This window comes from Rhinichthys klamathensis, unplaced genomic scaffold (genome assembly GCF_029890125.1).
Source record: "Rhinichthys klamathensis goyatoka isolate OS25496 unplaced genomic scaffold, OSU_Roscu_1.1 h1tg000010l_1, whole genome shotgun sequence".
NCBI lineage: Eukaryota > Metazoa > Chordata > Actinopteri > Cypriniformes > Leuciscidae > Rhinichthys > Rhinichthys klamathensis.
This window is the reverse complement of record NW_026606563.1, coordinates 1,922,539-1,946,172: the sequence shown is the minus strand read 5'-3', so window position 1 is coordinate 1,946,172 and position 23,634 is coordinate 1,922,539. Positions and strand designations below refer to the sequence as shown.

The 23,634-nt window shown below is 43.6% G+C and overlaps 4 non-coding genes and 7 pseudogenes across 4 annotated transcripts; all 11 read right to left on the bottom strand.

The window, feature by feature from the left end:
- Positions 1–35: 35 nt before the first annotated feature.
- LOC130095322 (U1 spliceosomal RNA) lies at positions 36–199 on the bottom strand. The gene has a single exon (XR_008808088.1). It is a non-coding gene; the product is annotated as a U1 spliceosomal RNA (small nuclear RNA).
- Positions 200–598: 399 nt separating this feature from the next.
- Positions 599–776, bottom strand: LOC130095475 (U2 spliceosomal RNA; annotated as a pseudogene).
- An 8,493-nt stretch (positions 777–9,269) lies between these two features.
- Positions 9,270–9,403, bottom strand: LOC130095232 (U2 spliceosomal RNA; annotated as a pseudogene).
- Positions 9,404–10,525: 1,122 nt separating this feature from the next.
- Positions 10,526–10,689, bottom strand: LOC130095315 (U1 spliceosomal RNA). The gene has a single exon (XR_008808087.1). It is a non-coding gene; the product is annotated as a U1 spliceosomal RNA (small nuclear RNA).
- A 399-nt stretch (positions 10,690–11,088) lies between these two features.
- Positions 11,089–11,266, bottom strand: LOC130095469 (U2 spliceosomal RNA; annotated as a pseudogene).
- A 3,834-nt stretch (positions 11,267–15,100) lies between these two features.
- On the bottom strand, positions 15,101–15,234 carry LOC130095210 (U2 spliceosomal RNA; annotated as a pseudogene).
- Positions 15,235–16,356: 1,122 nt separating this feature from the next.
- LOC130095310 (U1 spliceosomal RNA) lies at positions 16,357–16,520 on the bottom strand. Its single transcript, XR_008808086.1, has one exon. It is a non-coding gene; the product is annotated as a U1 spliceosomal RNA (small nuclear RNA).
- Positions 16,521–16,919: 399 nt separating this feature from the next.
- Positions 16,920–17,097, bottom strand: LOC130095461 (U2 spliceosomal RNA; annotated as a pseudogene).
- A 3,833-nt stretch (positions 17,098–20,930) lies between these two features.
- On the bottom strand, positions 20,931–21,064 carry LOC130095204 (U2 spliceosomal RNA; annotated as a pseudogene).
- Positions 21,065–22,186: 1,122 nt separating this feature from the next.
- Positions 22,187–22,350, bottom strand: LOC130095307 (U1 spliceosomal RNA). Its single transcript, XR_008808085.1, has one exon. It is a non-coding gene; the product is annotated as a U1 spliceosomal RNA (small nuclear RNA).
- A 399-nt stretch (positions 22,351–22,749) lies between these two features.
- LOC130095418 (U2 spliceosomal RNA) lies at positions 22,750–22,927 on the bottom strand (annotated as a pseudogene).
- Between the last annotated feature and the right edge of the window lie 707 nt (positions 22,928–23,634).

Below are 23,634 nucleotides of genomic sequence, written 5' to 3'. Positions count from 1 at the left end.
GAACTTTAACAATCTGCTCTTTTAACCAGTGTGTCCAGGGGAGAGCGCGTACGCAGTCCCCCACTACCATAAATTATGCAGTCGAGATTCCCACATTTGGGGAATTCGCAGGGGTCAGCACAACCGGAGTGCAATGGCCGAGCCTCGCCCTGGGTGAACCACCTTCCTGATCATGGTGTCTCCCCTGCCAGGTAAGTATGAATTCCCAGGCCTTCAGTCAGAAGCACCCTGTCCCTCTTCGCAATCCTCACCAACGGTTTGACAATCAAACACACACACACACACCCCTGATTCAACTCATCAGCTCGTTAGTAAAGACTCCAAGAGATAAGAGAGACATCAAAAATGTGCAGTGGCGGGCTTTTTTGTTGTTTTTTCATGCTCCGGCTCCGTGAGCCAAAAATCTATTTAATACGCAGTCCCCGGATAGTGGACGAATCAGATATTAAACGGATAGGAACAGAGTTTTTTTTTTTTACACCACGATTCTACCTTTACTAGTATAGTATATGATCACCTACAACACGACAATACACACTACTTCCATTAACACCTGCTGCCACATAACACCAAAACATTTCTTTCATTGAACACTTTACGGGGGTGCACCGTTCCCAGAAGTACTGCAATACCGGGTCGATGCGTGGAGTGGACGGAGCAAGCCCCTTTTCCATCTCCCAGCTCCAAAAAGCAATTTAATATATGGTGCCCAGGTAGGGCACGTATCAGATATTAAACTGATAAGAACAGATTTTTTTTTCTTTCGAAAAAAGTTTATTTTCACAGTTTTTCCATTATTTCCATTTCCACATTTTTTTTTTTTCCTTTCTTAAAAATCACATTTTAAAACAAAAATTACACATTTAACGTTTAAAAATCAGTTTTGTGTGGTGTGTAGTTTAAAAGTCCATGTATGTTGATATTTGTTGTTTAAAAGAAAGTTAAATGGATGAAAATAAATGCAATTAAAACTGTAAAACAAATAAAACATGCCAAATAAAACATCTCTTGTACAGGATCGAGGGTGAGTCCCTATCAAGATTTTCCATTCACTCCAGGTCTCCAGAACAGGCTCCAGACTCCCCGCTTCCGGTGCCCAGCGGAGATCCCCTCTCCTCCGGCCCGCTGGCCCGCTGTTCCCGTAGCCGGTGTGGTGAGGGTGCATCTACGGGCGGCCAGGGTCGGTGGCGGCCGGGACCTTCCCCGTGTGGCCCGGCCCCCCCATCCGAATAACGACGTCCGGCGCCTCCTGCAGCGTTGATTTTATCAGTTGCTCGCACGCGTGGAGGGGCACCGTAACGCGTTTCCCCACCAGCAGGTTTCTGGTGACCCAGATGGCATCCTTGATCATGTTTAGGGTGAGCCAGAGCGAGGAGAATTGGGGTGATGTAAGCTCCTTCAAGCCCTGACCCACCCCCAGGATGGCGAGCTTGTAGTCCACCTGGGCCCCACCCGCTGGCAGGCACGGGAAAAACAGGGGGCCGGTCTTGGCCCACAGGTCCCGCGCAGCGCCGCACTCCCAGAGCAGATGGTAGACGGTCTCCGGGGAACCACATCCGGACCGTGGGCAGGTGGAGTTTTTGGCCATGCCTCTGGAGTGCATGACCGCCCTGACCGGGAGGATCTCATGAGCCACCATCCACGACAAGTCTTTCAGCCTGTTCTGGAGAGCTGGGTGGGCTGCGTTCCTCCAAACGTCTTTGGCCTCACCTAGTGTGAGGCCTGGAACCGGACTCACCGATTCCCGATCCTGCACAAGAGAGATAAGAGACTTATGGTTAGTTAACCCTCTGGGGTCTGAGGTGTTTTTGGGGCCATTTGGATGTTCTGTGATGCCCTTACATTTGTGCTTTTTTTCAGTTATTTATAAACATGTTAATGGCAAAGGTGTAAATTCACTCTATATAGCACAAACAGGGCTACCATAATCTGTGAGCAACTTGTATGTACATTGTTTGTATTTTTAAGAGAATATTGTTTATGCGTGGTTATTGAAAAAAATTAAAATGAAAGCTGCTGAAATAAGACCACAAAACAAATACTAAATATGTGTCCACAAGACTTTTGACAAATGGATGTTGACGCTTCGAGTTCTGGCTTCAAAATGATCTGAAAATCATCCTTCCTAATCATTCACATAAACCAATAGATTGTTTTAAATTGTGAAAAACATTTTTTTTGTTTGCCAAGGCAATATGCAGATGGGCGGAACGGCCCAACCCCTATCATGAATATTAAGTGGTTCTCAGACAGTGACCCTGCATAATAATGAGCCTTTCATTCAGGGGTGTCACACAAGAAATAATGCAAGGAAAATATATATATATATTGTCATTGCATTCTTTCTTGTATATATATAGCCTAAATATATATATATATATATATATATATATACACACACACACACACACATATATATATATATATATATATATATATATACAAACAATCAAAATATAAATGAAAGTCAAAAGCACATTTTTAGTCATACCTGGAAACAAATTCTAGTCAAATGCTATATGGGCCATTCTACAGAATCTTGAAAAGAAAATAGTCTTTTTCCATAAATGTCTTATAAAGTATTATTTTTTAAAGTAGACCAATACAATAAAAATAAACCAGTCGCATTTCAAAGTCGTTCGCGAAATGACCGCCAGGTGGCGCAAAGGGACATTTATCAAAACGTAAGTGGGGCTAATGTCAATTAACAGTAAGGATGAAATTCTACAAGTTATGGTAATTTGCAAATAAGCCTACAACAAACATTTATTTTTAAACAAATATTTTTAAATATGCAACATGCACGTTTAAACAACAAACAATACAATCTGAACCAGCGCTTCTGCTCCTGTATTGAGACATGCAGCGCGTTGCAGTTACGATCCTGGTTCCAGTGGCCTTAATACATTCACGGCTTTTTAAAATGTCACAAAGCGTTTTGAGATGGTTTTGAATGAAATATTGAAGTTTATAATTAGGGTATTTTGGCACACCACGCCGAGTGGCTATGCATTATTCTAAAATCTGGCTTTATTCTGGCATGTTGAATTAGAGTTTGACAAACGCGGCGGCGCGTTCATTTGAATTTATTTTTCTCATAACAGCTAAAAGAACTTACTGCGTAATTGTTGGTCATACAGATAAGATATCATCTTTTAAAACTGTAAAAGGTCTACTTTTATTCATGTAGGCTAAAGCAGGCCTACACTCACAGGCTAACGACAAAACGTTTTCTCGCTCATGACAAACAAACGTTTGGGCATTTCCTCAGTGAGAAAATTCATAGCCGAGCGGTAGAACTGACGGTTCGATCATCAAGATGACACGGGTTCAAATCCCGAACAAACATGGTCTACTGCAAATTTTATATTTATTAATGCAGAGAGATTTGTGTAGCTCTAAAACTCTGTTACACCATACAGTTTTTTGCTTATATTTATAAAATAAAATTACCATGCATTTCCATTTTACACTAAGGAACAATAGTATCCAACAGAACGACTTTGCATCTGTACCAATCGTATGAGGCCAATCGTAATTTCAAAAGCAGTTCTGTAAAAAAAGTAATTTTATATATATAGCCAATATATATATATATTTTTTTTATTAGGCCTATTATTATTATTTTTTTGATTCCCTACAACCTAGAGTTTTTAAAAACATGGTTTTAAGTAAAGTGTGATTTGCCAGGGGGACGGGGATTTCCTTCTGGTCTAAACATCCCTGCTTCTGCTGAATTATTTGAATCCCCACACCCCTCCCTCCACAGCTAATCAATGCTATAGGCTACTTCACCAATAGACCATATCAAATATAAAATAGAGATATGCAACAGAACAAGCACGTTTAAACAACGATAAACAATAAAATCAAAACCAGCGTTTCAGTTGTCCATTAGTTCAAGTGGCCTTAATGCATGCACGGCTTTTCAAAATTTCACAAAGCGTTTTGAGATTATTTTGAATGAAATATTGAAGTTTATAATTAAGTGTTTTGGCAGACCACGCCGAGTGGCCCTATGCATTTTTCTAAAATCGGGTTTTATTCGAACTTTTGCTAACGACAAAAACAGTTTATCTGTCGTCTCTGTCTCCGGGAACTGCGCGTCACAAAAATGAACCGAAAAGCCACTTCAGCTCAGTCACTATAAGAAATCGGCTCTGTCTAATGCCTTTAAATGTCTAAATATTCAGGCTAATAAATGTTATCTGATTATGTAATCCATATGAAAACGAGAGGTACAGAGGATCTACTCAAACATGTAGCCTGTAAGCGCTTCCCAATGAGAAAATGACAAGACAAGGGTGAAAATCTCGCTCTAATTAAATGTAGCAGGCTAAATCGCCCTGAATTAAAATGTAAAAACAGATCAAATAATGTATTTGTCGAAATGTTGCGATATTGTTTCATTTAAGTTCATAATTATTCTATAGGCCTACATGTTATTTAATTTAGCAGCATTACCACGAAGCACCGTGGTTCGATATTTATTTGAATAATAAAAAAAATAATAAAAACTTAATTCACAAATTGCATGCCTGGTTGAAAGGATCCAAAGATCCCTGTAGAATTTAATATTAAGTTGAACATTTTGTTCATGACAACAAACATGCGTTTTTTCAGATTATATTTAGTTTTGCTTGGAAAAAGCTGGCCCAAACCAGTTTTATTTCATCAATTATTGAAATAATGAAATATTTAGTAATAAACTTTTATGACAGAAATTTCACTAGGCTACATGTAACTTAAATCATTTAATTCCTTCATTATCAACACTGTCTAGAATAGCGATTTAAGTGTGAATTACGACTTCTCTTTGTGTTAAATCAGCCTCAGACTCCGATAGCTAGTGGGGGGTTGGAGGGACAGTTCAGTGCTGTAGCCTATCGAGCGCGCAGGACAATAGGCCTAGGTGTTAATGTTCCTCTTTCATATGGAGAGCGAGGGAGACTAAATAAACTTGTTAAAAAGAGATTCAGCGCGAGAGAGGCAAAGAAAAACGCATGTTTTAATTTAATTATGTTGCTTTGGACAATTTTCGTTTTGTAGGCCTACTGTTTTAATTGTTTAATGTCATTTATTTGGCAATACAAATTTAAAATGTCGCAAGAATAATATTAGCCTAGTGTTTCTTATTTTGCATCGCAAAAGAAATAAACTCTAAACCCGATGCAACCCTGTTTTAAATAAAAAAAAACACTTTATTTAAACCTTGAAATGTTCGAACTTGGTTTCAAACTTAAGTAATTTTAGTGTTCTTTTACATTACACAATAATTTAGCAGACTAAAGACGAGCAGACTAATGCACTCGGCTGACAATCTTCCTTCATCAGTTTGTGTCCTTTGTGCAGCGGCTGCGGTTCTACTGGAATGTAGCAAATTTATGTTGTAATGATAATTAAACAAAACTCTTGACTTTAAATAAGTAAACAGTTATAAACAGTTAGCTATTTAAGCATCAAGAAGGTAAAATATAAACGCTGTCGGCCAACATCGGTTAACAACATGTATGCCACATTGAGATTCGATCTCGGGTCGATTGAAGCTCCCTGAAGCTCGTGTTGTTGCGTTGATCACTGAGCCACCGTTTGTACGCTGTTAGAGTTAAAGTCTTATGCTCTTGTAAATCTTCATTGATGTAGCCTAAATGTTTTTATTGCAATGTTTTATGTTTTCATTATTTATTCAATTTCATTTCAGTATTTCAGCCTAATTTCAGTATTGTGATTATGAATTATTTTAACTACGTTTCACTTGTTGAATTCATCTGCTACCAGCTTTCAATCGCTCTGAATGAGCAGCAGATTACGCATTAGAGAGAATAAACGAACACTTTTCAGAGTCTATGATTGTAGCGCCTCTTAGCGGTAAAAGGTAGCAAATACACCCCACATTTTACCGCCGCGGTGGAACGGCTGATGTGGGCATTGTCATGGCTTTCCTCAACATTTGCGTTTGAATAGCGCGCGTTCTCCGTGGGCGTGTCAGATTAACGCGTAATGAAGTGTAATGAGCTGGGGAAAAAAATTCTGACAGCACTCTCTTTTCATACAGATTACATAAACTGAGAATATTTGTTTTTTATATAAATTACTTCATTGAAAAGAAGAGAATTCAAGCTTCATAAAGAAAAATCTCTCGTGCCTGTATGACAAGTATTTGCAGAGTTAGAGTTCATTTTTCGGACGCGTTTCAGAATGGACTTCACTGACAGAGAGAAGGCAAAACTCGCATCATGTTTATTTTTCTTCATTTGACAAAAAGCACAACACTTTGTTTTTATTGTGAGTATACAGAAAAATAATATACACTAAACAGGATCGACTGATGTATAACACTTACATGTAAGATTAAAATCAACAGAGTATTTTGAGTCTCTTTTGCACTGATAAGAAAAAAAGTCTGCCTATCGCGCCGGCGCGATAGCCGACCCCAGGGGGTTAAAATGGTGGCATCATTTGTCTCTAAAAGATATTTCTTTAAAAATTTCTTAATAAAACTATGCTCTTTTGACAAATTAAAAGACACTGGACTTTTAAGATCAATGGGTAAAATTTTCAAAGTTCTTAGGTATGACCCCATCCAGAATCGGGTCATGGCTGCTGTCTTGTGTTCTCTGGATGGGGTCAGGGCGTATTGGATGTGGAGGGCGGCAAAGCGGCTGCCTAAAAAAAGGTGGGGGTCTGGGAGGCCTTTCCCGCCATTTTCTTTTTTCTTTTTGATGACCTCCCTCTTTAGTCGTTCCCACTTGGACCCCCACAGGAAATAAAATACCGCCCTCTCCAGCTTGGCCAGGAATCGTCTTGGGGGACTAAAAACAGAACAGACAAGTAAAATTAGTGGTAAAATCGCTGCTTTAAAAATTAAAATCTTGCCTTCAAACGTCAATTGTCTCAGTCCCCAAAAGCCCAGTCTTTGCCTGACTTTCCCTAACATGTCAGTCCAGTTTCCTTGTCCTCCACCCTCTCTGTCAAATTTTACACCTAAAATTTTCAAATCATTGTCTTTAAAATCCAAATCTAGTCCAACTGTGTCTACGTTCCCCCACGGCCCGAAGAGCTGGGCCTCGGACTTACTCCTATTGAGCTTGGCGCCCGAGGCCCGACCGTACCAGTCAGTCAAGTCCATTGCTCTTCGTACTGATAAAAGGTCAGTCGCTAAAAGGGTCACGTCATCCATATATAAAACACAAGTCGCCGTCAGTCCACCAGTCCCTGGGATGTCTAGTCCTTTAATCCATTTATCCCTTCTCAAGATTTGTGCCAGTGGCTCAATACAAGCCACATACAGAAGGGGAGATAAAGGACACCCCTGACGGACGCCGCTGTAGAGTTTTACAGCTTTGGATAAATGCCCGTTAACCAAAATTCTGCTAGACAGATCGTTGTACAGCAGTCCCACCCAGGCTATGAACCTCCCTGGAAACCCCATTTTACCCAGTACCTTAAAAAGGAACTGGTGCGAGACGCGGTCAAAGGCTTTTTCGAAATCTAAATTTAGGACTACTAGCCGAATGTTTCTGTCTCTCGCAAAACAGATGGCGTCTCTGATCAGTACCAGGCTGTCCGTGATCTTCCTGCCGGGCACAGCGCATGCTTGATCCAGGTGGATTACGTCCTCTAAAACAGTCGACATACGTGTAGCTAAAATCTTACTAAAAAGTTTACAATCATAATTTAAAAGAGTGATTGGTCGCCAGTTTCTCAAGTCAGTCTTGTCCCCTTTTTTGTATAGTAATGTAACTATCCCTACTCTAAAGCTGTCTGGAAGTCTGTCAAGAGTCTCAAGTTCTTTAAAAACTGTCATTAAGTCGTGTGCTAAAATGTCCCAGAAAGTCAGATAAAACTCAAAGGGGAGTCCATCCAAGCCTGGGGACTTCCCCTTTTTAAAACCTTTTAGCGCTTTGTGCATTTCTAAAGGAGTAAAATCTTGGGATAAAAGCACATCTGGACTCTTTACCTTTTTGTCTAAAAACCCTAAAACTTCCTCTAAGATGCTATTGTGTACCTCTTTAGTGCTGTATAAATTATTGTAAAAACTTTCAATTTCCCCTAAAATCAGATCTGTTGTATTTGCCTCCCCACCTGTAAACGTTTTTAAAGTATTAATTGACCCTCCCCGTGATATTGTCTTTTTAAAAAAAAATATCTAGTACACTTTTCCCCTTCTTCTATTTCTCTCTCCTTACATCTTAAAATGACACCTTTACTCTTTGTTTCGGACAAATCTGACATTTCTTTCTTTAATTCTTTAATTTCTTCTGTAAAATCCAATCCACTGTTTAAAAGGTTAAAATATCTCTGCAGTCGTTTTTGCAGCCCCATCATGCGTCTTTTTTCTTTATTCTTTTTTTCTTTTCCAATTTGTTTAAAAAACCTTCCTGTCCTTTGTTTCACCATCTCCCACCACTGTGCACGTGAGTCGAAAAAGTCTTGGAGGGTCTGCCATTGGCTGAACTGCTCCCTATATTCACTAATCACTTCCTCATCCTCTAATAGGGAACAGTTCAGCTTCCACAGCCCTCCCCCTACAGTCACACCCGTGGGTAGTGAAAGGGTGCAGGAGAGCATCATGTGATCAGAAAAGAAGAGGGGGCTCAATGTAGCATCGGTCGGCGGGCAGTCCCTTGTAAAAACATAGTCAATTCGAGAGGCTCTGGTGCCATCACCACTGAACCAGGTGAAGCCCTCCTCTCTTTGATGCATTGTTTTAAAGCAGTCAACTAACTTAAAATCTTTGACTATATTTTGTAATAAAACCGATGTCTTGTCGACCTTAAAATCCTCTCCTACCCTCTTTCTATCCTGTCTTGATAAAACACAATTAAAATCCCCTGCTACCACTAGGGGAGCCCTACCTAGCATGTGGGGCTGCAGGTCTTCTAAAAGCTCATACCTGTTGTTTTTACCTGTAAAACCATACACATTTAAAATGTTAAAATCCTTACCTAAAAAAGTCAGACTAGCTAAAATTGCCCGCCCGTCCCTCACCACAGTGCTGCCCTTCACCAAAACATGGGGATTTTTTATTAAAATAGCAACACCGTCGTTTTTGTTAAAATTGGACCCACTCCAGATGGAAAGTCCTGGGGTCCAAATCTCCTCCCACTTCCTGTAATTTGTTAAAAAAGGCAGACCACATTCTTGCAATAAAAACACATCTGACTTAAAAGATTTTAAAAAGGATAACACACTCTGTGCTCGTGTATTGCTCTTCACACTTCTCACATTGATTGTGGAGATAGTGAGAGCCATGAGCAGTATGGTTAAAAGGGTGTGAGACATTTAAAAGCAACCAAGGGACTACAGAGATATAATTCAAATCGTGTTATTTCTTGTTGCACTTGCCTTCTGATAAGAACAGATACTACACTTGATCTTAGCCAAAAGGCCTAGAAGCGATGACACAATGACGCAGAGGCGGGGGAGCCGGCAAAAACCACGCCCACCTGGGCCGCGGCGAGAGGGTCTAAGGTCGCCAACAAACAAGCTCAGCTCAGATTGGTTGTCACACCGAAAATGGATCACAACAGAGTGCACAACACGACACTCTGGAGTGCAACCTGGGATTTTGGATCATCAACATTCTGCCCTAAAAGTGAGCGGGCGGACCAAAGCGTACGTCGTAGAGACTTGAAACTCTGACGGATGCTAGTACCCGCCCGGTGTACAACATCACCAAGGCTCGCCCCGATCGGCCCCAGGGTGGCGCTGCAGCGATCAAAAGTACGAAATGGCTCGTAACTCCTCGACCGTCCGTCGCAGACCCAAGTGTCTTACATGACCGGAATCCTTGGCTCGGGCCGAACAAGACGCACGCCTCGGATTGGATGGTCGCGCTGGCGAGATTTTCGGGTATTTTGGATTTTCTGAAAAACCTACTTTTGCACACTAGTCCTAGGTTTTTTGCCCGATCTGACCCAAACCGGTGCAGAAAGATTCTCTGGAGTCTGACTGCCAACAGTGATCGTGAAAAAAGTCGGAATTTCCATTCGCGTTGGCGACCGGACGCCAAAACGTTGGGAGTTGGCGAGGCGGGCTTTACTTAAATGGCTATAACTCGCCAACGGAATGAGACAATTACACCCAACTCGGTACACCTGTGTACGGGCTCAGCCTGTGGTCACGTGAAAAGGGATGCGGCGACTGGCCACTTGGTGGCGCTGTAAACAGAAAAAACAACAACATGAATACGGCCATAGACGGCTGTATATCACATGATGTTTCACACATGCACAAGGTATTCATACCACATGATAGACCTCCTCATTACGAACAACTTTGCCTCCAGGACAACTGCTGTGAATCAAATCGTTTGTTAAATATTGGAGATTATTTGAAGAAGAATAAAACAAATCCATTTAAACAAAAAAGAAAAAACCTCCTTTCACAGAGGTTGTTTTATATCTCCCGATTAACCACTGCAGTTAAAATTATCTGGACTTCCTAGGTCATCAACTATCAGAAGAAGAAGAAGAAAAACATAAGTGGAACTTTAACAATCTGCTCTTTTAACCAGTGTGTCCAGGGGAGAGCGCGTACGCAGTCCCCCACTACCATAAATTATGCAGTCGAGATTCCCACATTTGGGGAATTCGCAGGGGTCAGCACAACCGGAGTGCAATGGCCGAGCCTCGCCCTGGGTGAACCACCTTCCTGATCATGGTGTCTCCCCTGCCAGGTAAGTATGAATTCCCAGGCCTTCAGTCAGAAGCACCCTGTCCCTCTTCGCAATCCTCACCAACGGTTTGACAATCAAACACACACACACACACCCCTGATTCAACTCATCAGCTCGTTAGTAAAGACTCCAAGAGATAAGAGAGACATCAAAAATGTGCAGTGGCGGGCTTTTTTGTTGTTTTTTCATGCTCCGGCTCCGTGAGCCAAAAATCTATTTAATACGCAGTCCCCGGATAGTGGACGAATCAGATATTAAACGGATAGGAACAGAGTTTTTTTTTTTTACACCACGATTCTACCTTTACTAGTATAGTATATGATCACCTACAACACGACAATACACACTACTTCCATTAACACCTGCTGCCACATAACACCAAAACATTTCTTTCATTGAACACTTTACGGGGGTGCACCGTTCCCAGAAGTACTGCAATACCGGGTCGATGCGTGGAGTGGACGGAGCAAGCCCCTTTTCCATCTCCCAGCTCCAAAAAGCAATTTAATATATGGTGCCCAGGTAGGGCACGTATCAGATATTAAACTGATAAGAACAGATTTTTTTTTCTTTCGAAAAAAGTTTATTTTCACAGTTTTTCCATTATTTCCATTTCCACATTTTTTTTTTTTCCTTTCTTAAAAATCACATTTTAAAACAAAAATTACACATTTAACGTTTAAAAATCAGTTTTGTGTGGTGTGTAGTTTAAAAGTCCATGTATGTTGATATTTGTTGTTTAAAAGAAAGTTAAATGGATGAAAATAAATGCAATTAAAACTGTAAAACAAATAAAACATGCCAAATAAAACATCTCTTGTACAGGATCGAGGGTGAGTCCCTATCAAGATTTTCCATTCACTCCAGGTCTCCAGAACAGGCTCCAGACTCCCCGCTTCCGGTGCCCAGCGGAGATCCCCTCTCCTCCGGCCCGCTGGCCCGCTGTTCCCGTAGCCGGTGTGGTGAGGGTGCATCTACGGGCGGCCAGGGTCGGTGGCGGCCGGGACCTTCCCCGTGTGGCCCGGCCCCCCCATCCGAATAACGACGTCCGGCGCCTCCTGCAGCGTTGATTTTATCAGTTGCTCGCACGCGTGGAGGGGCACCGTAACGCGTTTCCCCACCAGCAGGTTTCTGGTGACCCAGATGGCATCCTTGATCATGTTTAGGGTGAGCCAGAGCGAGGAGAATTGGGGTGATGTAAGCTCCTTCAAGCCCTGACCCACCCCCAGGATGGCGAGCTTGTAGTCCACCTGGGCCCCACCCGCTGGCAGGCACGGGAAAAACAGGGGGCCGGTCTTGGCCCACAGGTCCCGCGCAGCGCCGCACTCCCAGAGCAGATGGTAGACGGTCTCCGGGGAACCACATCCGGACCGTGGGCAGGTGGAGTTTTTGGCCATGCCTCTGGAGTGCATGACCGCCCTGACCGGGAGGATCTCATGAGCCACCATCCACGACAAGTCCTTAAGCCTGTTCTGGAGAGTTGGGTGGGCTGCGTTCCTCCAAACGTCTTTGGCCTCACCTAGTGTGAGGCCTGGAACCGGACTCACCGATTCTCGATCCTGCACAAGAGAGATAAGAGACTTATGGTTAGTTAAAATGGTGGCATCATTTGTCTCTAAAAGATATTTCTTTAAAAATTTCTTAATAAAACTATGCTCTTTTGACAAATTAAAAGACACTGGACTTTTAAGATCAATGGGTAAAATTTTCAAAGTTCTTAGGTATGACCCCATCCAGAATCGGGTCATGGCTGCTGTCTTGTGTTCTCTGGATGGGGTCAGGGCGTATTGGATGTGGAGGGCGGCAAAGCGGCTGCCTAAAAAAAGGTGGGGGTCTGGGAGGCCTTTCCCGCCATTTTCTTTTTTCTTTTTGATGACCTCCCTCTTTAGTCGTTCCCACTTGGACCCCCACAGGAAATAAAATACCGCCCTCTCCAGCTTGGCCAGGAATTGTCTTGGGGGACTAAAAACAGAACAGACAAGTAAAATTAGTGGTAAAATCGCTGCTTTAAAAATTAAAATCTTGCCTTCAAACGTCAATTGTCTCAGTCCCCAAAAGCCCAGTCTTTGCCTGACTTTCCCTAACATGTCAGTCCAGTTTCCTTGTCCTCCACCCTCTCTGTCAAATTTTACACCTAAAATTTTCAAATCATTGTCTTTAAAATCCAAATCTAGTCCAACTGTGTCTACGTTCCCCCACGGCCCGAAGAGCTGGGCCTCGGACTTACTCCTATTGAGCTTGGCGCCCGAGGCCCGACCGTACCAGTCAGTCAAGTCCATTGCTCTTCGTACTGATAAAAGGTCAGTCGCTAAAAGGGTCACGTCATCCATATATAAAACACAAGTCGCCCTCAGTCCACCAGTCCCTGGGATGTCTAGTCCTTTAATCCATTTATCCCTTCTCAAGATTTGTGCCAGTGGCTCAATACAAGCCACATACAGAAGGGGAGATAAAGGACACCCCTGACGGACGCCGCTGTAGAGTTTTACAGCTTTGGATAAATGCCCGTTAACCAAAATTCTGCTAGACAGATCGTTGTACAGCAGTCCCACCCAGGCTATGAACCTCCCTGGAAACCCCATTTTACCCAGTACCTTAAAAAGGAACTGGTGCGAGACGCGGTCAAAGGCTTTTTCGAAATCTAAATTTAGGACTACTAGCCGAATGTTTCTGTCTCTCGCAAAACAGATGGCGTCTCTGATCAGTACCAGGCTGTCCGTGATCTTCCTGCCGGGCACAGCGCATGCTTGATCCAGGTGGATTACGTCCTCTAAAACAGTCGACATACGTGTAGCTAAAATCTTACTAAAAAGTTTACAATCATAATTTAAAAGAGTGATTGGTCGCCAGTTTCTCAAGTCAGTCTTGTCCCCTTTTTTGTATAGTAATGTAACTATCCCTACTCTAAAGCTGTCTGGAAGTCTGTCAAGAGTCTCAAGTTCTTTAAAAACTGTCATTAAGTCGTGTGCTAAAATGTCCCAGAAAGTCAGATAAAACTCAAAGGGGAGTCCATCCAAGCCTGGGGACTTCCCCTTTTTAAAACCTTTTAGCGCTTTGTGCATTTCTAAAGGAGTAAAATCTTGGGATAAAAGCACATCTGGACTCTTTACCTTTTTGTCTAAAAACCCTAAAACTTCCTCTAAGATGCTATTGTGTACCTCTTTAGTGCTGTATAAATTATTGTAAAAACTTTCAATTTCCCCTAAAATCAGATCTGTTGTATTTGCCTCCCCACCTGTAAACGTTTTTAAAGTATTAATTGACCCTCCCCGTGATATTGTCTTTTTAAAAAAAAATATCTAGTACACTTTTCCCCTTCTTCTATTTCTCTCTCCTTACATCTTAAAATGACACCTTTACTCTTTGTTTCGGACAAATCTGACATTTCTTTCTTTAATTCTTTAATTTCTTCTGTAAAATCCAATCCACTGTTTAAAAGGTTAAAATATCTCTGCAGTCGTTTTTGCAGCCCCATCATGCGTCTTTTTTCTTTATTCTTTTTTTCTTTTCCAATTTGTTTAAAAAACCTTCCTGTCCTTTGTTTCACCATCTCCCACCACTGTGCACGTGAGTCGAAAAAGTCTTGGAGGGTCTGCCATTGGCTGAACTGCTCCCTATATTCACTAATCACTTCCTCATCCTCTAATAGGGAACAGTTCAGCTTCCACAGCCCTCCCCCTACAGTCACACCCGTGGGTAGTGAAAGGGTGCAGGAGAGCATCATGTGATCAGAAAAGAAGAGGGGGCTCAATGTAGCATCGGTCGGCGGGCAGTCCCTTGTAAAAACATAGTCAATTCGAGAGGCTCTGGTGCCATCACCACTGAACCAGGTGAAGCCCTCCTCTCTTTGATGCATTGTTTTAAAGCAGTCAACTAACTTAAAATCTTTGACTATATTTTGTAATAAAACCGATGTCTTGTCGACCTTAAAATCCTCTCCTACCCTCTTTCTATCCTGTCTTGATAAAACACAATTAAAATCCCCTGCTACCACTAGGGGAGCCCTACCTAGCATGTGGGGCTGCAGGTCTTCTAAAAGCTCATACCTGTTGTTTTTACCTGTAAAACCATACACATTTAAAATGTTAAAATCCTTACCTAAAAAAGTCAGACTAGCTAAAATTGCCCGCCCGTCCCTCACCACAGTGCTGCCCTTCACCAAAACATGGGGATTTTTTATTAAAATAGCAACACCGTCGTTTTTGTTAAAATTGGACCCACTCCAGATGGAAAGTCCTGGGGTCCAAATCTCCTCCCACTTCCTGTAATTTGTTAAAAAAGGCAGACCACATTCTTGCAATAAAAACACATCTGACTTAAAAGATTTTAAAAAGGATAACACACTCTGTGCTCGTGTATTGCTCTTCACACTTCTCACATTGATTGTGGAGATAGTGAGAGCCATGAGCAGTATGGTTAAAAGGGTGTGAGACATTTAAAAGCAACCAAGGGACTACAGAGATATAATTAAAATCGTGTTATTTCTTGTTGCACTTGCCTTCTGATAAGAACAGATACTACACTTGATCTTAGCCAAAAGGCCTAGAAGCGATGACACAATGACGCAGAGGCGGGGGAGCCGGCAAAAGCCACGCCCACCTGGGCCGCGGCAAGAGGGTCTAAGGTCGCCAACAAACAAGCTCAGCTCAGATTGGTTGTCACACCGAAAATGGATCACAACAGAGTGCACAACACGACACTCTGGAGTGCAACCTGGGATTTTGGATCATCAACATTCTGCCCTAAAAGTGAGCGGGCAGACCAAAGCGTACGTCGTAGAGACTTGAAACTCTGACGGATGCTAGTACCCGCCCGGTGTACAACATCACCAAGGCTCGCCCCGATCGGCCCCAGGGTGGCGCTGCAGCGATCAAAAGTACGAAATGGCTCGTAACTCCTCGACCGTCCGTCGCAGACCCAAGTGTCTTACATGACCGGAATCCTTGGCTCGGGCCGAACAAGACGCACGCCTCGGATTGGATGGTCGCGCTGGCGAGATTTTCGGGTATTTTGGATTTTCTGAAAAACCTACTTTTGCACACTAGTCCTAGGTTTTTTGCCCGATCTGACCCAAACCGGTGCAGAAAGATTCTCTGGAGTCTGACTGCCAACAGTGATCGTGAAAAAAGTCGGAATTTCCATTCGCGTTGGCGACCGGACGCCAAAACGTTGGGAGTTGGCGAGGCGGGCTTTACTTAAATGGCTATAACTCGCCAACGGAATGAGACAATTACACCCAACTCGGTACACCTGTGTACGGGCTCAGCCTGTGGTCACGTGAAAAGGGATGCGGCGACTGGCCACTTGGTGGCGCTGTAAACAGAAAAAACAACAACATGAATACGGCCATAGACGGCTGTATATCACATGATGTTTCACACATGCACAAGGTATTCATACCACATGATAGACCTCCTCATTACGAACAACTTTGCCTCCAGGACAACTGCTGTGAATCAAATCGTTTGTTAAATATTGGAGATTATTTGAAGAAGAATAAAACAAATCCATTTAAACAAAAAAGAAAAAACCTCCTTTCACAGAGGTTGTTTTATATCTCCCGATTAACCACTGCAGTTAAAATTATCTGGACTTCCTAGGTCATCAACTATCAGAAGAAGAAGAAGAAAAACATAAGTGGAACTTTAACAATCTGCTCTTTTAACCAGTGTGTCCAGGGGAGAGCGCGTACGCAGTCCCCCACTACCATAAATTATGCAGTCGAGATTCCCACATTTGGGGAATTCGCAGGGGTCAGCACAACCGGAGTGCAATGGCCGAGCCTCGCCCTGGGTGAACCACCTTCCTGATCATGGTGTCTCCCCTGCCAGGTAAGTATGAATTCCCAGGCCTTCAGTCAGAAGCACCCTGTCCCTCTTCGCAATCCTCACCAACGGTTTGACAATCAAACACACACACACACACCCCTGATTCAACTCATCAGCTCGTTAGTAAAGACTCCAAGAGATAAGAGAGACATCAAAAATGTGCAGTGGCGGGCTTTTTTGTTGTTTTTTCATGCTCCGGCTCCGTGAGCCAAAAATCTATTTAATACGCAGTCCCCGGATAGTGGACGAATCAGATATTAAACGGATAGGAACAGAGTTTTTTTTTTTTACACCACGATTCTACCTTTACTAGTATAGTATATGATCACCTACAACACGACAATACACACTACTTCCATTAACACCTGCTGCCACATAACACCAAAACATTTCTTTCATTGAACACTTTACGGGGGTGCACCGTTCCCAGAAGTACTGCAATACCGGGTCGATGCGTGGAGTGGACGGAGCAAGCCCCTTTTCCATCTCCCAGCTCCAAAAAGCAATTTAATATATGGTGCCCAGGTAGGGCACGTATCAGATATTAAACTGATAAGAACAGATTTTTTTTTCTTTCGAAAAAAGTTTATTTTCACAGTTTTTCCATTATTTCCATTTCCACATTTTTTTTTTTCCTTTCTTAAAAATCACATTTTAAAACAAAAATTACACATTTAACGTTTAAAAATCAGTTTTGTGTGGTGTGTAGTTTAAAAGTCCATGTATGTTGATATTTGTTGTTTAAAAGAAAGTTAAATGGATGAAAATAAATGCAATTAAAACTGTAAAACAAATAAAACATGCCAAATAAAACATCTCTTGTACAGGATCGAGGGTGAGTCCCTATCAAGATTTTCCATTCACTCCAGGTCTCCAGAACAGGCTCCAGACTCCCCGCTTCCGGTGCCCAGCGGAGATCCCCTCTCCTCCGGCCCGCTGGCCCGCTGTTCCCGTAGCCGGTGTGGTGAGGGTGCATCTACGGGCGGCCAGGGTCGGTGGCGGCCGGGACCTTCCCCGTGTGGCCCGGCCCCCCCATCCGAATAACGACGTCCGGCGCCTCCTGCAGCGTTGATTTTATCAGTTGCTCGCACGCGTGGAGGGGCACCGTAACGCGTTTCCCCACCAGCAGGTTTCTGGTGACCCAGATGGCATCCTTGATCATGTTTAGGGTGAGCCAGAGCGAGGAGAATTGGGGTGATGTAAGCTCCTTCAAGCCCTGACCCACCCCCAGGATGGCGAGCTTGTAGTCCACCTGGGCCCCACCCGCTGGCAGGCACGGGAAAAACAGGGGGCCGGTCTTGGCCCACAGGTCCCGCGCAGCGCCGCACTCCCAGAGCAGATGGTAGACGGTCTCCGGGGAACCACATCCGGACCGTGGGCAGGTGGAGTTTTTGGCCATGCCTCTGGAGTGCATGACCGCCCTGACCGGGAGGATCTCATGAGCCACCATCCACGACAAGTCCTTAAGCCTGTTCTGGAGAGTTGGGTGGGCTGCGTTCCTCCAAACGTCTTTGGCCTCACCTAGTGTGAGGCCTGGAACCGGACTCACCGATTCTCGATCCTGCACAAGAGAGATAAGAGACTTATGGTTAGTTAAAATGGTGGCATCATTTGTCTCTAAAAGATATTTCTTTAAAAATTTCTTAATAAAACTATGCTCTTTTGACAAATTAAAAGACACTGGACTTTTAAGATCAATGGGTAAAATTTTCAAAGTTCTTAGGTATGACCCCATCCAGAATCGGGTCATGGCTGCTGTCTTGTGTTCTCTGGATGGGGTCAGGGCGTATTGGATGTGGAGGGCGGCAAAGCGGCTGCCTAAAAAAAGGTGGGGGTCTGGGAGGCCTTTCCCGCCATTTTCTTTTTTCTTTTTGATGACCTCCCTCTTTAGTCGTTCCCACTTGGACCCCCACAGGAAATAAAATACCGCCCTCTCCAGCTTGGCCAGGAATCGTCTTGGGGGACTAAAAACAGAACAGACAAGTAAAATTAGTGGTAAAATCGCTGCTTTAAAAATTAAAATCTTGCCTTCAAACGTCAATTGTCTCAGTCCCCAAAAGCCCAGTCTTTGCCTGACTTTCCCTAACATGTCAGTCCAGTTTCCTTGTCCTCCACCCTCTCTGTCAAATTTTACACCTAAAATTTTCAAATCATTGTCTTTAAAATCCAAATCTAGTCCAACTGTGTCTACGTTCCCCCACGGCCCGAAGAGCTGGGCCTCGGACTTACTCCTATTGAGCTTGGCGCCCGAGGCCCGACCGTACCAGTCAGTCAAGTCCATTGCTCTTCGTACTGATAAAAGGTCAGTCGCTAAAAGGGTCACGTCATCCATATATAAAACACAAGTCGCCGTCAGTCCACCAGTCCCTGGGATGTCTAGTCCTTTAATCCATTTATCCCTTCTCAAGATTTGTGCCAGTGGCTCAATACAAGCCACATACAGAAGGGGAGATAAAGGACACCCCTGACGGACGCCGCTGTAGAGTTTTACAGCTTTGGATAAATGCCCGTTAACCAAAATTCTGCTAGACAGATCGTTGTACAGCAGTCCCACCCAGGCTATGAACCTCCCTGGAAACCCCATTTTACCCAGTACCTTAAAAAGGAACTGGTGCGAGACGCGGTCAAAGGCTTTTTCGAAATCTAAATTTAGGACTACTAGCCGAATGTTTCTGTCTCTCGCAAAACAGATGGCGTCTCTGATCAGTACCAGGCTGTCCGTGATCTTCCTGCCGGGCACAGCGCATGCTTGATCCAGGTGGATTACGTCCTCTAAAACAGTCGACATACGTGTAGCTAAAATCTTACTAAAAAGTTTACAATCATAATTTAAAAGAGTGATTGGTCGCCAGTTTCTCAAGTCAGTCTTGTCCCCTTTTTTGTATAGTAATGTAACTATCCCTACTCTAAAGCTGTCTGGAAGTCTGTCAAGAGTCTCAAGTTCTTTAAAAACTGTCATTAAGTCGTGTGCTAAAATGTCCCAGAAAGTCAGATAAAACTCAAAGGGGAGTCCATCCAAGCCTGGGGACTTCCCCTTTTTAAAACCTTTTAGCGCTTTGTGCATTTCTAAAGGAGTAAAATCTTGGGATAAAAGCACATCTGGACTCTTTACCTTTTTGTCTAAAAACCCTAAAACTTCCTCTAAGATGCTATTGTGTACCTCTTTAGTGCTGTATAAATTATTGTAAAAACTTTCAATTTCCCCTAAAATCAGATCTGTTGTATTTGCCTCCCCACCTGTAAACGTTTTTAAAGTATTAATTGACCCTCCCCGTGATATTGTCTTTTTAAAAAAAAATATCTAGTACACTTTTCCCCTTCTTCTATTTCTCTCTCCTTACATCTTAAAATGACACCTTTACTCTTTGTTTCGGACAAATCTGACATTTCTTTCTTTAATTCTTTAATTTCTTCTGTAAAATCCAATCCACTGTTTAAAAGGTTAAAATATCTCTGCAGTCGTTTTTGCAGCCCCATCATGCGTCTTTTTTCTTTATTCTTTTTTTCTTTTCCAATTTGTTTAAAAAACCTTCCTGTCCTTTGTTTCACCATCTCCCACCACTGTGCACGTGAGTCGAAAAAGTCTTGGAGGGTCTGCCATTGGCTGAACTGCTCCCTATATTCACTAATCACTTCCTCATCCTCTAATAAGGAACAGTTCAGCTTCCACAGCCCTCCCCCTACAGTCACACCCGTGGGTAGTGAAAGGGTGCAGGAGAGCATCATGTGATCAGAAAAGAAGAGGGGGCTCAATGTAGCATCGGTCGGCGGGCAGTCCCTTGTAAAAACATAGTCAATTCGAGAGGCTCTGGTGCCATCACCACTGAACCAGGTGAAGCCCTCCTCTCTTTGATGCATTGTTTTAAAGCAGTCAACTAACTTAAAATCTTTGACTATATTTTGTAATAAAACCGATGTCTTGTCGACCTTAAAATCCTCTCCTACCCTCTTTCTATCCTGTCTTGATAAAACACAATTAAAATCCCCTGCTACCACTAGGGGAGCCCTACCTAGCATGTGGGGCTGCAGGTCTTCTAAAAGCTCATACCTGTTGTTTTTACCTGTAAAACCATACACATTTAAAATGTTAAAATCCTTACCTAAAAAAGTCAGACTAGCTAAAATTGCCCGCCCGTCCCTCACCACAGTGCTGCCCTTCACCAAAACATGGGGATTTTTTATTAAAATAGCAACACCGTCGTTTTTGTTAAAATTGGACCCACTCCAGATGGAAAGTCCTGGGGTCCAAATCTCCTCCCACTTCCTGTAATTTGTTAAAAAAGGCAGACCACATTCTTGCAATAAAAACACATCTGACTTAAAAGATTTTAAAAAGGATAACACACTCTGTGCTCGTGTATTGCTCTTCACACTTCTCACATTGATTGTGGAGATAGTGAGAGCCATGAGCAGTATGGTTAAAAGGGTGTGAGACATTTAAAAGCAACCAAGGGACTACAGAGATATAATTAAAATCGTGTTATTTCTTGTTGCACTTGCCTTCTGATAAGAACAGATACTACACTTGATCTTAGCCAAAAGGCCTAGAAGCGATGACACAATGACGCAGAGGCGGGGGAGCCGGCAAAAGCCACGCCCACCTGGGCCGCGGCGAGAGGGTCTAAGGTCGCCAACAAACAAGCTCAGCTCAGATTGGTTGTCACACCGAAAATGGATCACAACAGAGTGCACAACACGACACTCTGGAGTGCAACCTGGGATTTTGGATCATCAACATTCTGCCCTAAAAGTGAGCGGGCAGACCAAAGCGTACGTCGTAGAGACTTGAAACTCTGACGGATGCTAGTACCCGCCCGGTGTACAACATCACCAAGGCTCGCCCCGATCGGCCCCAGGGTGGCGCTGCAGCGATCAAAAGTACGAAATGGCTCGTAACTCCTCGACCGTCCGTCGCAGACCCAAGTGTCTTACATGACCGGAATCCTTGGCTCGGGCCGAACAAGACGCACGCCTCGGATTGGATGGTCGCGCTGGCGAGATTTTCGGGTATTTTGGATTTCATGAAAAACCTACTTTTGCACACTAGTCCTAGGTTTTTTGCCCGATCTGACCCAAACCGGTGCAGAAAGATTCTCTGGAGTCTGACTGCCAACAGTGATCGTGAAAAAAGTCGGAATTTCCATTCGCGTTGGCGACCGGACGCCAAAACGTTGGGAGTTGGCGAGGCGGGCTTTACTTAAATGGCTATAACTCGCCAACGGAATGAGACAATTACACCCAACTCGGTACACCTGTGTACGGGCTCAGCCTGTGGTCACGTGAAAAGGGATGCGGCGACTGGCCACTTGGTGGCGCTGTAAACAGAAAAAACAACAACATGAATACGGCCATAGACGGCTGTATATCACATGATGTTTCACACATGCACAAGGTATTCATACCACATGATAGACCTCCTCATTACGAACAACTTTGCCTCCAGGACAACTGCTGTGAATCAAATCGTTTGTTAAATATTGGAGATTATTTGAAGAAGAATAAAACAAATCCATTTAAACAAAAAAGAAAAAACCTCCTTTCACAGAGGTTGTTTTATATCTCCCGATTAACCACTGCAGTTAAAATTATCTGGACTTCCTAGGTCATCAACTATCAGAAGAAGAAGAAGAAAAACATAAGTGGAACTTTAACAATCTGCTCTTTTAACCAGTGTGTCCAGGGGAGAGCGCGTACGCAGTCCCCCACTACCATAAATTATGCAGTCGAGATTCCCACATTTGGGGAATTCGCAGGGGTCAGCACAACCGGAGTGCAATGGCCGAGCCTCGCCCTGGGTGAACCACCTTCCTGATCATGGTGTCTCCCCTGCCAGGTAAGTATGAATTCCCAGGCCTTCAGTCAGAAGCACCCTGTCCCTCTTCGCAATCCTCACCAACGGTTTGACAATCAAACACACACACACACACCCCTGATTCAACTCATCAGCTCGTTAGTAAAGACTCCAAGAGATAAGAGAGACATCAAAAATGTGCAGTGGCGGGCTTTTTTGTTGTTTTTTCATGCTCCGGCTCCGTGAGCCAAAAATCTATTTAATACGCAGTCCCCGGATAGTGGACGAATCAGATATTAAACGGATAGGAACAGAGTTTTTTTTTTTTACACCACGATTCTACCTTTACTAGTATAGTATATGATCACCTACAACACGACAATACACACTACTTCCATTAACACCTGCTGCCACATAACACCAAAACATTTCTTTCATTGAACACTTTAGGGGGGTGCACCGTTCCCAGAAGTACTGCAATACCGGGTCGATGCGTGGAGTGGACGGAGCAAGCCCCTTTTCCATCTCCCAGCTCCAAAAAGCAATTTAATATATGGTGCCCAGGTAGGGCACGTATCAGATATTAAACTGATAAGAACAGATTTTTTTTTCTTTCGAAAAAAGTTTATTTTCACAGTTTTTCCATTATTTCCATTTCCACATTTTTTTTTTTCCTTTCTTAAAAATCACATTTTAAAACAAAAATTACACATTTAACGTTTAAAAATCAGTTTTGTGTGGTGTGTAGTTTAAAAGTCCATGTATGTTGATATTTGTTGTTTAAAAGAAAGTTAAATGGATGAAAATAAATGCAATTAAAACTGTAAAACAAATAAAACATGCCAAATAAAACATCTCTTGTACAGGATCGAGGGTGAGTCCCTATCAAGATTTTCCATTCACTCCAGGTCTCCAGAACAGGCTCCAGACTCCCCGCTTCCGGTGCCCAGCGGAGATCCCCTCTCCTCCGGCCCGCTGGCCCGCTGTTCCCGTAGCCGGTGTGGTGAGGGTGCATCTACGGGCGGCCAGGGTCGGTGGCGGCCGGGACCTTCCCCGTGTGGCCCGGCCCCCCCATCCGAATAACGACGTCCGGCGCCTCCTGCAGCGTTGATTTTATCAGTTGCTCGCACGCGTGGAGGGGCACCGTAACGCGTTTCCCCACCAGCAGGTTTCTGGTGACCCAGATGGCATCCTTGATCATGTTTAGGGTGAGCCAGAGCGAGGAGAATTGGGGTGATGTAAGCTCCTTCAAGCCCTGACCCACCCCCAGGATGGCGAGCTTGTAGTCCACCTGGGCCCCACCCGCTGGCAGGCACGGGAAAAACAGGGGGCCG